This window comes from Drosophila hydei, unplaced genomic scaffold (genome assembly GCF_003285905.1).
Source record: "Drosophila hydei strain 15085-1641.00,03,60 unplaced genomic scaffold, DhydRS2 tig00008114-arrow-pilon, whole genome shotgun sequence".
Classification (NCBI taxonomy): Eukaryota; Metazoa; Arthropoda; class Insecta; order Diptera; family Drosophilidae; genus Drosophila; species Drosophila hydei.
In genome coordinates, this window is record NW_022045827.1 from 4374426 (window position 1) to 4390743 (window position 16318).

A 16318-nucleotide genomic window follows, 5' to 3' on the forward strand; every position below is an offset into this window, starting at 1 on the left:
ACTATGAGAATGCATTGCCAGCGCTGCCTTGAGAAAAACAACAACAACAACAACAACTCGAGGCGTAATAGAAATTGCTTAAATAAAAGCATGCGATGATTGTTTCGCCTTTCGCTAGGCCCTGATATGGCACGTAGCTCAAAGCATTAAGCTGAAGTTCATTCATAGATTAACAACAATTTCTAGATCAAGTTGGATACTTTGTAAAGAAGAAAGGTATGAAAAACTGCATAGAGGACTCTGCTTCTGGTTATATGTCTAGTTAAATAAATTTTCAAGGACTACATACATCATTTGGTTTAGTCTTTTAGAGTATTTTGTATTCTGTATCTGTTGGATAAAAATATTTTTTATATTAGATAGAAAATGCTTAGATTCAGCTGTCGAATCAGCAAGTGAAGTTTTCAATAGCTATAAGAAAAAATATTTTTGAAAATTTGACAATTGATAATAGCTTAAATTAAATTTAAAAATATTTAATAAATCGGCAATAATAAACTTGGTTTATTCAGGTTTCTTTTCTATTTATTCCAAATGTTTATCGTCAGCGCAATATACGTTCCATATATTATATATATATATATTTCTCGGCAGAGATACAGACCTGCTGAATTTGCCTGAAGCCAAGAGTGCGACTTGAACTGCAATCAAGAATTCGATTGTACTAGAAATCAAGATGCTTGTGTCGCAGCTTTAGATCTGTTATTCAGTTTCAGATTTAGATTCAGATCTATTAATCATTGAGCTTATGCTTGTGCAGCTATTCTCACCACTTTACTTTCAAGTTGAAGCGAAGTTGTTGCTGCTGATTACACATTATGCATCTGGATGGATGTTTCTCTCTCCCGTATGGCCGCCTACTTTTCCTCATACTCCTATTCAAAAGCTTTTTCTCAGGCTTGACTTGTCCCTATCAAGAATATAAATACTTTATGGGGTCTGCCACGTCTACTACAGTCTGTTGCATGTATTTTGCACAGAATCAATATACCCTAAATACAATAGGTATACAAATATATTTCTTAAATAGCACACTTAATTCTTAACAAATTATGGAACATGGCGCATTCGATAATTTCACTTTTCTGCGTAATAAATAAATCATGAAAGAAAAAGTTTCTAAAGAAGCAAAGCACAAGGGTCTGTGACCTTTCAACTTTAGTATGCTACCTTTACCTTGACCTTTAATGTATGTTATCGCATTGAATAATAAATAATAGAACATTTATTTGTGGGAATATTATGTGAAATTGCAAATATCATTTTTCTCTTGAAGAGCGCAGACTTCAAAGCATATTTCATATATTAGGAAATAAATTTTGATTGACTTTTTTGGCTATTTATTGAATAGGCAGCAATAATTAATTTTTTTAGGCATAGCGAAATTCCAATAAATATTGGTAAGCATATAAATTTATTATAAATAAACTTTTACTTGCACAGCGGCTAAATAGACTTATTAAGCTAAATATATAGAGATATAATAACAGCCCTATCTTTATAGATATATATATTTATATATTTATATTTATATATATTGGTTACCCAGCAGCCTTATTTACTCATTATGCGGCAACTTAATTCCCATAAATTTGCAAGCGTTTATTGATGGCCGCCCAAGTGGCATCATCATTAAAATCGAATACCGAAGCGATGGGAGGGGGCAGGGTGGTTGGAGGAGGCAGTTAGTTCATTTGGAACGTTTAGGCCATTTTGAAAGTCATTTATAATGAAATGTAGATGTTGAACCTGCACCCGAATAAGTCGTACGTCATCTATAAAAGCAAAAATTAGTTAGCTGGAGACACAAGTGGGCGCGGGCGAGCCAGGAAGACGAAACCCGCCGGCGCAATGAAGAACTTGTAAAATATTTACGAGCTGAAGTGACCAAAGCTATTGCAAAAACAATGCCCAAAAGCGGAAAGCATAAAAAGTAACTACTTTGTGGCTTACGTGTGATGCTATGCCCAAGCTGCTTGTGTGTGTGCGAGTGAAGAGCTTGAGCATACTTTTAGGCGCTCATAGAAAATCGTCTGTGTGCTGGGGTGTCTGTGCGTGTGTGTTGTGATTGTGTAATAAAAAATATCCAGCTGACATTTTGTGTCAAGCACCTTTTTCATTTTGGCACTCAGCAAAGCGTGGCCAGGTCCAACTGAGGGCCCATTCTACATGCCGCCACGCTCGCCTGAGCTGGCTGCAGCCTGAGTGATGACAAATTACATTTGTCAGATTTATGACCAATTATGAGCGTGTTATATATCACAGTCGTAGCAGCAGCAGCAGCAGCAGCAGCAAAAGTAACCGCATCAGAGCCACCTTAATGGCAAGCGCAATGAATAAGTCGCCATCGTTTGTTTGTGGGCGTCGAGCTGCGGGCAATACATGGCCAACCAGCTACTTGAGGGGTGTGGCACATGTCACACATATATATATGTGCTACTGTACTGCATAGCTATATAGCAATTGGTAATGCTTTGCGCCTTTGCCTTTGCCTTTGCCTTTGCCTTTGCTCCTGCCTTTGCCTTTGCCTTTGCCTTTGCCTTTGCCTAGATCGCATTTCGTCCACTTTCGCTGCCTTTCGAGTTGCTGTCGCTGGAAGAAATGGCCAGCCATATAGCGTGTCTTTATGTCGCCCATTCGCATTCGACTTGTATTATTTATGCCGCTAATGCGTTGAAAATAGCTAAAATTGCCATTATTACATGCGCAGTTAAACTTCAATTATAGCTCTAATAAAAATACATATGCCCAAAAGTCCCATGGCACGACAGCTCTGCCACACCCAGCACAAAGCCCAATCATATATTACGGCCGAAGCGTATATTGCGTACATATGTCAGCGCTTAATGTGTTGCATCCACAGCTTAGACAAATAAATCAATGAGCTCCAGCGAGGCTCGAGTGCAAATCCGAAGACTTGAGGTCTGCAGGAATGCAAATTACGAAAATTAAAGAATACATTATTAATGGAAGGGCGAGTTGCATTATCTTTTATTTAGATATTCCATTAGATGTATTATAATTATGTCTAGCAACATGACATATATGCATATTATATATGTCATGCAAAGCAGAAGACTTGATTGGATTCTACAAGGAAACTGAAGGAGTGCAAGGAAGAAAGAGAGAGAGGTAGAAGGGCGGGGCAGAGAGCGAACCATAAACAGATAGGAGTATAAAGAAAGGGAGAAAGATAGAAATATATATAGAGAGAGACAAAGAAAGGAGAGGGACAGAGAGAGAGAGAGAGAGAGAGAGAGAGAGAGAGAGAGAGAGAGAGAGAGAGAGAGAGAGAGAGAGAGAGAGAGAGAGAGAGAGAGAGAGAGATAGAAAGAGAGAGAGAGAGAGATAGAAAGAGAGCTTGGATGTACAGAGTAGTTAAAGCCTATTCGACTGTTTGCCTTATCTAAGTTTCTCCTATATATTTATATTATATAAAATATATAATCTAACATATATTTTATTTATTAATTTATATAGACAATAAATCCTTAAAAAACTCGTTGAGCACTCCTCGTATACAGATGCGATATTTATTTACAAGTCAAACGTAATATTGCCCCAACAATTTCCAAATTTCCTCATATTATATCTGCTCTCAAGCAGCCCTCGCTTGGCATCAGTAATGTAAAATTTATAGAATATCTTCTCACATCAACTTCATGAGTTCTTTAACATATCAAACAACATTTTCTATATGCTATATACCACCGCAATACTTGCCGAACTCACCTCGCTTGGCAGCAATCATTTTCGCCTTTTTAGTGACAAAAATAATGCTGGCAAAGAATTATGCAGAAAAGTGCCTATAAAACATGCTTCAAAATGGCTCCAATTAAAATCGAAAAGCATAAATTATTCGAATGCGTTGGCGTTGGCGTTTACAGTTACTGTTACTGGTGCTGTCTCAGGGGTCTTTGTTTTGTTTGTGGGCGTGGCAGCAGCTGCTTCGCACAAACATTAATAAGCGCAACAACATTTTATGCTACGTTTTACAATTCAATCAGTTTCAATTTCCACCTGTCGAATACATTTCCGTTTTACTGTTTATTTAGGGGCCGGCCAAGGCAACGACAACGACAACGACAACGGCAACTGCTGCTGCTCGTAATTTTTTAATTTCGACTTGAATTTCAAAATTCAATTAGGCTTGGTGGCTTGGCGGCCTACCAGCCAGGCAGCCAGGCCAAGCCACGCTCCAACACTGGAACCACGAACTGCTCTCATCTGTTGCCCGCCTTCGCGCTGGCATTGCGTTTGGTTTTCAGTTTTAAGATTTATGTTTTTAGATTTTAATAAAAAGCCACACTTTGTCTGTGTGGGCGTTGCTGCTATTCCACGGCGGCCAGCGACCCAGTTGTGGGCGAGTCAGCGGACCAGATTCATGGAAATCGTGTTCCCGGGCTGGCAATTAAAGTAACATAATTTAAGCCATAGCGCAAAAAGGAATTAGTTTGGGAATGCAAGAAATTGAGTGAAGAAGAGTGGAAGAGTGAGACTGAGAGAGATAGAGAGATTTAAAGTAAGGCCAACATCAGGTCAACTATCTCAATTTAAATATGAATAATAAAATAATAATATTGACAAATTTAGCTCAGCTTAAATAAATAGCCTTCTGACAATTTTTTCCAATATTTAAAATGATTTTATACATATATTAAATTAGAAATAATTTTATTTGATATTTATATAAATTTCAAAATTTATTGTTGCTTAATAAATTGCTATATTTATTGATGATTTTTTAATTTAAGCAGACTTCACAAAAAAAAATATTATATATATAGAGTTATCTATATAATTATTATAAAAAAATAAATATTGCTTAAAATCATTTTAATTGATATAAATTATGTGAGCAAAAATATCTCATAATAACTTCACATAATATTTACACTTAATCAGCTAGTTCCTTTCACTATAATTTATAAAACCTTTTAGTAATACTTATTAATAATTGTATATATAATTTTGAGCTAATATAAATAATTATTAATAAATATTACTAAAAGTTATTATAAATTATAGTGATAGAAACTAGTTGATTAAGCACTCAACTAATTCAATTTCAACTTTTCCCACAACTCGTCATAAATTTAAGTTCAGAAAAGTTAGTTGAAAGCATAATTGATGTGAGTTAAAAGGGAATAAAAATGAAATTGTTGCTTTATGTGAACAACGCATGTTTTCAATGCATTGAATGAGCTGCTTTGTTGCTGCTGCTGCACTTGCAATGCAATTGACTTGCTGCCAATTAGGTGGGAAATTGAAAACTCGTGCAGCAGCTGCCGCTGTGTGCCATGTCCCCTTCGGCAGCAGCTGTCGCTGTCTGCGGCCTGTACACATGTCCATCAATTTTTCACACGCAACAGCAGCTACAGCAACAACGACAACAGTTGCTGTTGCTGCTGGCAACAGCAATGAAAACGCGTAAGCGGCTCTCGAGGCGGGCACCAAACGGTAGATAAACAGACAAGGATAAGCCCAAAGGGCTCACAAAAACTGTAGCCTACAACTATGCGCTTCAGCGAGCTGCTGCTGCTGCTGCTGCTGCTGCTGCTGTTGGTGTCACTGTTGGTGTTGCTTTTGAGCTGCATGGCAACGGCACATTACCATTTCGTAGTTTTTCATGCATTCATTTTGATGGTCGGCCCGTCGGCAGTTCATGCAAAATATTGCCAGCATCGGCTGCTGCTTCAGCTACAGCTCCAGCTCCAGCTCCTGCTCCAGCTCCTGCTGCTGCTACTACTGTTGTTGTTGTGTTCGTGCACCTCGGGCAACAGCATGGGCTTAACTGATAAACAAGCACGAACGGACGCTGTGTCTGCTGTCCGGTACGCATGTCTCCGTTTACAGCGATGTTGCAACTTGACCTCGGGTCAAATGCAACAAGATGGGTCAGCATGCGGTGTCGTTGTCCGTGTGTGTTCCGTGTGGCGCTGTTCTTGCTGTTGCCTGCTGCAGCTGCAAATGAAATTTTTCTTCAATTAGTTTATTTTCACACCAATGATTTTGATTTCAGCCCCAGTTGCAGCAGCTGACGACCGAACAGGTCACTTGCTGCTGCTTGTTAACGGTCGTGTGGCTGTGCGTGTGTGTGAGTCTGGCAATTAAGGCAACGCGTAATTGTTGCCAGTTGCAGATGATATTGATGCTCTATCGCATGCACAACAATACAGTGGCAAAACACACAAGGAGAGGGCGAAAAAATAGCAGAGCCAACAGCAGCATCCACATCGGAGAACTCGTTGTTTGCGGGGGGCCTTTTCACTGAGCAGTTTGTTGTGAAGCGCAAGTTTTTGATTGGCTTTCACTTGAGCGCGGCATGGAAAGGGCCATAAAAAATGATTGAATTGCGCTTCAATTTGTAGGCATGCTCGCTACTCGATCTGGGCGCTCATTATGCGCGGAAATCAGCGCAACGCCACCAGGTGGCTGCCGCGCCGTGCCCATTAGCTTTAGTTGAGACACATTACGCATACGCCACGTAAGCCAGCTACGAAATGAATTGGATTTGTCATCGCGGCAAACGGCAACTACATGGAAAACAAGAGAGAAAAGAAAATAGAAGAAGAGCACCAAAGCGAAATACACCGAAATAAGCATGCAATACACGTGCTCGGGCAATTTGTCACATGAGCCTCTAAAATATGCCCCTGGGTGTTTGGCCAAAAACTTGACACACAGCCTCCGGACCAAAGTGAAAAAGCATTAGCTCTACACGCCAGCGCCCACATGCACGTGCTCTACGAATATCATTCGCCTCGATAACGTCACACGACACGGTGCGAAGATGTTTCTAAGAAAAAATAAGTATCAAAAATTATATACAAATTAAGTTGAAGTGGAAATTATTAACATTTAAATATTTTTTATTTTAAGTTATCTTTTGTGGACAAATTTAGAAATTTTTAATTCTGCAACTGTTTTATATATTTTATAATTTTTATATTTTAAATTTAAAGCTTTTCAATTGCTATCCTTAAATATAATAATAATTCTCTCAAGAAAAATGTTTTTAAATATTATAAAAAATATTACAAAAATATTTTATGTTTTTTTTTTCAAAGTAAAATAGATTAAATGTTACTTTTTTGTTATATTTTTAATATAGTATAGAGTAAAAAGTAGTAAGGTACGTATTATATGGATCTCTGTGCAAATAAAGTACTCGATACCTTACTCATTGTAAGTTCAATCTCGAATACATTTTTAGCGGAAGTTCCTGCATTTCTATCAATATTTATACAAATTAATATTGATTTTTAAATATTTATGTCTTACATAAATTTAAAAATAATATTGAATATTTTTTAGACTTCATAATATTTATAAAAATTATTGAATACAAAAATATATCAAAAAACCTTAGAAAAAAATCAAATATTTTTGTATTATTTTAATATATTATTGTTGAAATTATAATTAATTATAATTTTATTTTAAATTTATATTATTGATTGAGAATAATTATAATGCACAAAACCTTAGAAAAAATAAATAAAAAATGTAAATACTTTTCTTTAATTTTTGCTCTAAGAATCTTTTTTTAAATCATAATAAAATTTAGAAACAAATGTAATTTTTCTATCATTTTGGTATTAAATAAATACTGAAATGAATGCAGCAATAAATTAAGTATTCTGCAAAATTAATTAAACTAATGTATAAATTTTGTTTTGAATAATATTATGTAATAATAATTTTAAATATTTATATTAAATATTTATATGTGCAATAATGATTGCATAGATATTTTATAAATGCAATGTTTTTTTCTAAAGTGGCGAAATAGAAGAGAAACTCGACTGAGGAATGCTTGCCATACAATACATATTCATATGGCAGGCAGCTTAGCAACAAGAAAAATATGAAGTCTAGCTCAGATTAGATGATTTTTCAGGATAAACGCGGCAAGTTGTGAGGCACTTTGCTTGGCAGCACACACACACAGACAGACTTGTGTATGTGACGCAAACTGAGCACGTACTATTGTGTTTGTGTGCGTGTGTGTGGGTATTGTGTCTGTGACTGTGTGTGTTTCTCAGCATGTGTATTTGTGCCTTTGCCATGCAAATGAAGCCATCAATAAAAATTTTGAATTTAATTTAGACGGTCGCCAAGCAACCGTTCAAGTTTTGCAGTTTGTTTGGCTGCATTTGTTGCCATTTGCTAGACTTTTGCCATTTCTCGTATTTATTTTTCATTTCAACAGCTGTTTTTTTTTACTTTTCCATACACAAACAAACACACACACATACATACAGACACACACAGATACACATACACACAGATATATAAGGCTATAATTTAATTTCACATGCGTTGCTGGCGTTAAACTTTGCCCTCTCGTCCTCTGTTCGCATTTTAAGTTATGTAGATTATAATTAGAAAAGTTCCTTTCTGCTGGGGACGGTGGGAAAACAACAACAGCAACGGCAACAGAAAAAGTTTGTTTACCACCGATGCCGTCGCTCAGAAAGTCATAAAATTATAGGTAAACGTTTACGTGCATTGGCACGCCATGACAGCGGGCTGGGCCGAAGATCGTGGCCACGGATCTGGAGCCCACAAACGGATTTGCATAGCCCAGCAACTAATTACCAGGGAACTTAAAAGGTTTAGCCGTCGCGGTGCTTCGGCTTCTCATTACTCTGCGGCTCAAACACAAAATTCGCAATAAGGAATAAGAATTATATAAATAGCGCAATATGAACCTAATCACTTTTAATTGGTGCACAAAGCAAATTATGGAAATGAAAAAGCGACCGACTCCGAAACCTTTTTTCTTTCATTTCTTTTTGGTTGGCGCCCAACCCACTTGGGCAATTTATAAATATTTCAATGTTTTTTTTGCGCTCGTCCCAGCTGCCTTGAAATTATGTCAGCTATTAAAATATAAAATTTTGTTGCAAAACTGGCGCCACGAAGTTTTGGTAAGTGCGTAATTTATAAGCGCCAAAATGAATTTAAGAACATTCTATAAAAATGTAATAAAACTGAGCACAATGAATGTAAAGTGTAAAGGCTGAAGCAAGTTTCAATTACAAAATGCAATATTATAATTGCTAAAATATACAATTAACATTGTTCAACTTGAAAAAATATTTAAAATATTTAATTTTTTTTGTATATGAGCAAGTAGAAGGTTATTACTTGATTCGTAGATCACCAGAAACTAATAAACACTTAACACTGAAGAATTACAAAACAAAAAAACAAGTATAAAAAAAATTGACACAGGCCCTGCTTACTGGATCACTTAGCAGCTTCAACTGAAGTCGGACTTGCATAGGCACCTCTATTTATACTGCTAGCTCTTCTTCTTCACGTTCTGCTCCTTTGTATTGTCACTCAGCTGCCAACCAAGAGCAAACACCAGTCTCATAGCAGCAGTCCATGCTCAATTCGCATGAATTGCTTTCTCTTTCACTCTTAATGCGCCTCTTAGTTGCAATTGCAGTCCAACTTCGACAGGCAGATCTATTTATAAACTAAGTGCTCTTCTTCTTTCAATCGTGAGCACTCATGGCTTTGCGCTGCTTTGTAGGCAACTATTGTCTGCAGTGCTCCATCGCTCTTCTTCTTTCAATCGTGAGCACTCAAGGCAACTTCTGTCTGCACTGCTCGATCGCTCTGTTTTGTTGTATTGTGTTAAAGTATGCAGCTATATTTGTAGCTCTTCTTCTTCATGTTGTGCTCTTTTCTAAGGTCACTCATTGTATGCCAATGATGCTGATAGCAGTGCAGCTCAGTACAAATAATTTACTTTCTCTGTCACTCTCAGTTACCTATTTATTTACTAAGCGCTCTTCGTCTTTCAATCGAGAGCTCTCTTTGCAGTGCTCTAGCATTCATGATGCACTGAGCATATGATCTTGCTGAATCGCATATGCATAAAGTTTCTTTGATACTTATATATATTATATATTTATATATATATATATGCTTATAGATATATGTATATATATAATACATGTATATTTGTTACTGTTCAGTACATGTTAATATTACAATTGGAAAACAAAATAAGATTGAAATGCCATAGCACATTCCTTTACCTGATTCGAAATGTTTCCCTTTGCAAAATAGAATAACTTTTATTGTGAACGATTCGGAATTGCAAACGCTTGACTGTTCAGTGGTATTGAGTAAAGGGCTATGTAGACTATCCGGCTATCGGAATAACGTAAAGCTCTGCTTGATTAATCGATATATGAAGTGCTGCGCATGCCAATCGCTGTTTTTATGCATTTATTTTGTTTTTATTTTTGCTGCGCTTGTTGTTGTTGCAATTTTCACACTTTGGGAAAAAACCGCAAAACATTCGAGCAAGAAAAAATACGAAAAATACATTACGTATACGCCACGACTGATGCTGTTGCTGTTGCTGTTGCTGTTGCTCTTGTTGTTCGCTTTGTTGTAGATGCTGTTCTTTCACAGCGCTGATTTACACAGTGTGTTTTTTCTGCAGGTCGCTTTTTATTTTTTTTATATTTGTATTTTTTACACCTCGCATTTGTTTGTTTTTTACGACTCACGTGAAGCTATAAAATAGCGCAGTTTGCGCTACAAGCGCCGTGTCATATTTATGTGTGTGCGTGTGTGCGTGGGTGTGCGGGTCTCTGTGCAGACATTCGCTAGCTGTTAATTATGCTTTTAAGCAAATTAGCAGCTGCATTGATATACGCAAATATACGCGAAATCGATTTGCTGCGCCAGCCAATAAATTTCGTGCAAACACGGAGTCTCGCATCAAGAACATGCAAACACAAACAGAGCACGCACTGAAAACCTTGGCAAAAATATCTTTTTATAAATTTGGGGATCACACTTAAAGCAAATGTGTGTCCAAATCTTGAATTTCATTGGTTTGAGGCAGTTTTTAGCGCTGGCAATTTGATAATTACAAACGAAATCCTATTAGCCCCGTTTATTTATGCTAATTTCGTTATTTTCGTATAATTCTTAAAACATGAATGCCTGTTATCGCTGCTCCGCTGCGCAGCAGCTGCCGTTAATTTCATTTGCCATAGAAAAAAGTTGACACACCCACACACACGCACAGCATTCAGTGCTTTGAATAAGGCAATGCGTACATTATAATCTTCTATTCGATGGCGGGCAGACAGCAAAAGTTAAACGTGCACCTGACTCGACCCCAGTGCCTCGTGCCGCACACGCAGCTGTTGGCATTGCTACATGGCAGCCATGTCGCTTTCAATTATGTCACATGCGTGTGGCATCTTCATCTTCATCTCCAGCTCCAGTTCCAGCTCCAGCTCCAGCTCCAGTTTCATTTGGCGAGCCAAGCATAACAATCAAGGCACATCGACTGTGCGCCTAACAAAAGGTCTGGCCCACAGTCTTTTGAATTTTTACCTTTATCACTTTATGACAACATTTTGTGACATGCATAAAAAATGTCTGGCAAAGCTGGCCGAAGTGCCCGTCCCACTAATTGACAACGCCTATTAATTATTAATTAGATGCGTCTAAGATTCCTGGAACACATTTTGCGGATCGCACATCACATGTAAGCCAAGTCAAGTCAAAGTAACCTATCATTAGCAGCAGCAGCAATTTCTAATTAACATACTCCCACTCCCAATGCCTTACATTACAACAGGTAAATTTTAATAATTAAACTTGACTAATTTATAAGAGTTTGGCAGTTGTCGCAGTCGAACTTTAAGCTGGCAAATAATAAATAAGAGATTTCCTTAAACAATTCTCTCTGACACAGGTAAATCAGCCAAACGACTTCTGTCTAAATATTCCGAGAGCTACAAATTCGTATCGTAAAATTAATTAAATCCACTGTTGGGCCATTGGCATTGTCTAGCGGCTTGCATATGCCTTGGGCCGTGGCCATTAGAAATTTTATTACCCGCTATAAACTTGAATTTTGTCTTGAGGCAAAGATCAACAATTCGGCGCGCATTGATTCAATTTCTTATTAACTTTTATGTCATCAAAAACGTAACTGGAACTGGAACTTTATTTACCAATAAATGTGACCACCCAACGCCCACCGCCCACCGTCCCCTTGCTTGCTTCAGTATTTGCGACATTTTTATGACGTTTTAAGCCAATATCCGTTAACGCCCCGATTGTTGCCATTCTCGACAGATTGTCCAGAAGTCGAAGGTCATTAAAATGTCTGCTCGTTTGCTTGTTGTATCGAGTCTGGCTGGCTTAAACAAATTCTTGCAGCTCAGCTAATTGGCCGGGCCAGGCTACAGCTGCCTGCTGCAGACTCGAGCTGCGCTTAAGCTACAACTTCATATTTTCTGAGCAGAGCAGAAATCATGCTTCGGTTGCTTTAGTTTTATTGGCAGCAGCAGCCACTGTTTGCAGCTATTTTGTTGCTGCTGTTGTTGCTGCTGTTATTGCCCCCAAATACTTGACATTTTATTACGAAAAAGGGAATGCACAAGCTGCTCACATGTAGCATGCTACGATTTTGTCATCCCAGCCAGGGGCGCTGAAATAAAAATGAGCTAGCGAACTGTGAAAGGTAACCCCAACCGCCAACCGCCAGCCCCAACGAGCAACGAGCAACGAGCGGCCCCAAGCCCAACCCATTCTAACTAAAACCTCAGGAAGTTGAGCTACGAAGCATTGAGTAGCGCAGAGAACTTTGCAAAAAATTACTAGCATAATAACGCAAATATTTTACGATACTCCCGCACACACACACACACACTCCCGCACTGGAGCACAAACGACAAGCCAAAAACTTAACTAGCCGCGGGCCAAGAGCAGAAACAACGTAAATAAAATTTCATTTCATTTTTGTGCTGTGTATTTTTTTTTTGGTATATCATACTTTAGGTAGCATACGCATTGCTTGCATTGAGGTTAATTTCTGGATGGGTTTTTTTTTTTGTTGTTTGAGTCTCTCGTTCCTTGCGTGCTTCGGTTTATGGGCGGTGGATTGGCCAACTGATTGTGTATGCCGGCGGCGCAGACGCAATCAGCTGCATGGCTTGGGGCCGATGATGCTTCATTTAAAAAGCAAATAAAATTAAAATACGCGCATATTTTTTCAGCAGATCAAACAGTCGAATTATGGGCAAATACTCTATATAAAAGCGGCCCGGGCACCAGCTGAGACGCCAATCGAAACGAATTGTGCAAAGTGTGCGTGTGTGTGTGTGTGTGTGTGGTGTGTTGGCAAATTAAAAGCAAATAACAGAGCGCACAAAGACCAAAAAAAAAGAAGAGCAGAAAAAATCAATTAAAATCAAATAAAGCTTTGTGCAAATATGTAGCTGATTTAAATTTATTTTTATGCCCTGCCCTGCTGAGTTCTGCCTCCATTCTGTGCCGATCCCTCGATCCACAACTCATTAAAGCACACAAATTATTGAAGCACCAGCTATTGGCAGCAGCAACGACGATAACGACACCGGCAGCGGCAGCGGCAGCGACGGCGACAACGACGACGACAACGACAGCGACATCGACAGTGTTTCAATGGAATGGCCACTCGTCTGGCCAGCCGCATCCGCATCAGTTGCTTCGAGCCCATTGTCGGCGCCTTCGTGATGGGCATCAGTCAAGTGCCACTGCAGTTGTCGGCAGAGTCCCCCCCCCTCTGTCCCCTCACAGCTCCAAAGAAAGCGCACAATTAATAAAAAATGGAATTCATTTCCAACTCTCACGCTGCAATGTCAACAGGGCTCAATAGCATCGTGTTCATGTCGGCAAATTATGCGACAGCCTTCAACCTTCGTTCATTTTATTATTAATTTGATAATTGAGCTCTATCACAGCTGCAACTTCAACTCGTAGTGGGGCTTATAAAATAGACAAAGAACTTAATCAAATTTTGAAGAGAAATGTTATGATAAGCATTACCATGCAGCTTATAATGTATTATTTATAAGTTATATATAATTTATATATATAGAGCATTTTGCTATAATTAGTACTTGACAATGTAAGAAGCCAAGTCTGTTTACAGTTTCCTAATTGTGTTCAATTGACTCTTCCTTTTGCAGTTGGATTCGTGCGAGACTGAGTGTGCTTGAGCAGAGTTGTAAAAATATTATCCGAGTGAGTTTGCGTTTAAGTTGCAAGGCTCTCATTTATGGCTTGTATACGCCACTGTGAGAGTGAGAGAGAGACAAATACAGGGCTGCTGAATGTCATTACGATTGTTGCTGAGTGAGAACGAAATAGCTACTTGTGCCTTTCGTTAGGTTTTCGATGAACGAAGAGAAGAGCTAGAGATGGACATTCTGAAGAAGAGCATATACCAAGCAAGATTCTGAAAAAGGCACACACACATACATACATACATACATATATAGATTAATTTGTGAGCACAACACATCAGTTACTTTAACCCATTGTCACGCCCAGAATGCGCAGCTTCGTGAACTCAGGCAGATTTGTAGAGTGATTTCATGAGAAAATGCATAGAGGTGGCAGAGACTAGACTAACACAAAACATTTCTTAAATCATTTCAATTTCCTGGCAGCAATTGCCGTTTCTTGATGTTAGGAAGCCGCACCTAGACTCTTTGTTCGAGGGAAAACCGCGTAATAACAAAATGTTTATCTCTGAGTACATTTGCCTTTACATGCTTCCCCTTTGCGGTGGTCAGCGAAATGTGGTAAAAAAGCTAAATTTGTTGGCCACAACGAACTAAAAATTAAAATTAAAAATTATTACACGCAATTCAAGTGCAAAAGTTTTTGCATTTCTTTTTGTTTATTTACTTTGTGTTTTCATTTGTTTGCAGAGCGCTGTAAAATAACGGCGACAAGGTACTGCAATGGGCCCAACGTCGTTAAACAAAAGGGCAAAGGCAACCCTTGAGCAAATAATACTTAAACCCTCATTAAAGTAGCTGAACACAGAGTCAGAAGGAGATGGAGGAATGAGGAGAGGGGAAGAAGTGTCACCCTTGCTCAGTTAATATAAACAAAGCACAACAAATACAAAATACGAAATACAAAATACAAAATACAAACACGCCAGCAAGTCAAGCAAATTTGGCCAATTTGTTTCAGCGTTGACCCTCCTCACTGGAGTCCCAGAACTTCGGGCAAGTAATTAAGTTTTGTTTGAAATTTTTCTTACGCCTTTGTGCCAGGCCGGACACTATTTGGTGGCCTTTACATTTCCGCCATTTGCCGGAGATCCTTGTAAATTATTTGCACCGAAAGACCAAAGCAAATAAAACGACGTTAATAGTTCGCCCCTTTGGCGCCTTAATGAGCTCAGCTCTTTAACGCATTAGCTGCAGCTGGAGCGAAATGCGCTTAACTTCCACTTGGACTCTCCACTCTTTGGCTGCACAAGGCGCCGCAAATCAGCCAATAATTTCACGCACACAAAGAGCTGTGTAAACGCCACAAGAAGACATAGTCGATGGTTCCAATGGCCATGTCGCTGTGCCGTTGTCATAAATAATTTCCATATTTCCCAACTTTATCTCTCTCACTCTCTCTCTCTCTTTTTTTCTCTCTGTACGATATCAGTGCACACACACACACACACATATTTGTTTGCTCTTTAAATAAATAAATTTCGGCTTTTACTCGCTTATTCTCTGCGTCTCTCTGCGCGTATTTATCTGCCAGTTTATGGCTCTGTGTGTAAGTTTGTGTTTGTCCATACTTTTGTCATCATGTATTTAATTACTCAGACAGTTTTCATTAACAATCGCGATCAGTCGTTCGACCTGTAAAGACGTGAATTCGAACAGCCTTCGCTTAAGCTCTACTGCTGCAGAGTTCTAAAAATAGAACTTTGCGGTGCATTCTTCAACGCAACAGCAACAAAAACCGCACACGCAGCGTTTTCTTATCGCTTGCTTCCGCGTAACTCAATTGCTTTAATTGCAATTTACGAAATTTCGTCGCTTGGCGCGAGTGCGCCTGCACTCAAAAGCACAATCCGCGATGACATCTAATGTCAATAACCTCGCTACAGCTGTAAAGGTAAATGCAGAAATGCAAGCCCAGCTTAACGTTGTGATGGCAAATAGGCAAGCCTCCATCATGCCAATAAACTCAAAAATAGATATCGCCTCCGTGCAAGGCATCACTAACAACAAAAACACGAAACGTAAACAGCCAAATTCACCAAAAACCATCAAGAAAAGGCTCATCTTCGACGAACCAAGCACCAGCAATGCAGCATTAATATCAGAAAATCGATTTTCACTGCTCGTAGAAGAAGATGAAGACTACAGCGAATCACCTGTAGCTCCAGAAGCCCCAGTATTGACCGACCAGCAAACTACTCCGAAACCTCGTCCGCCCCCCATATGGTGTCCAAACATCAAGTCTGTGGCCC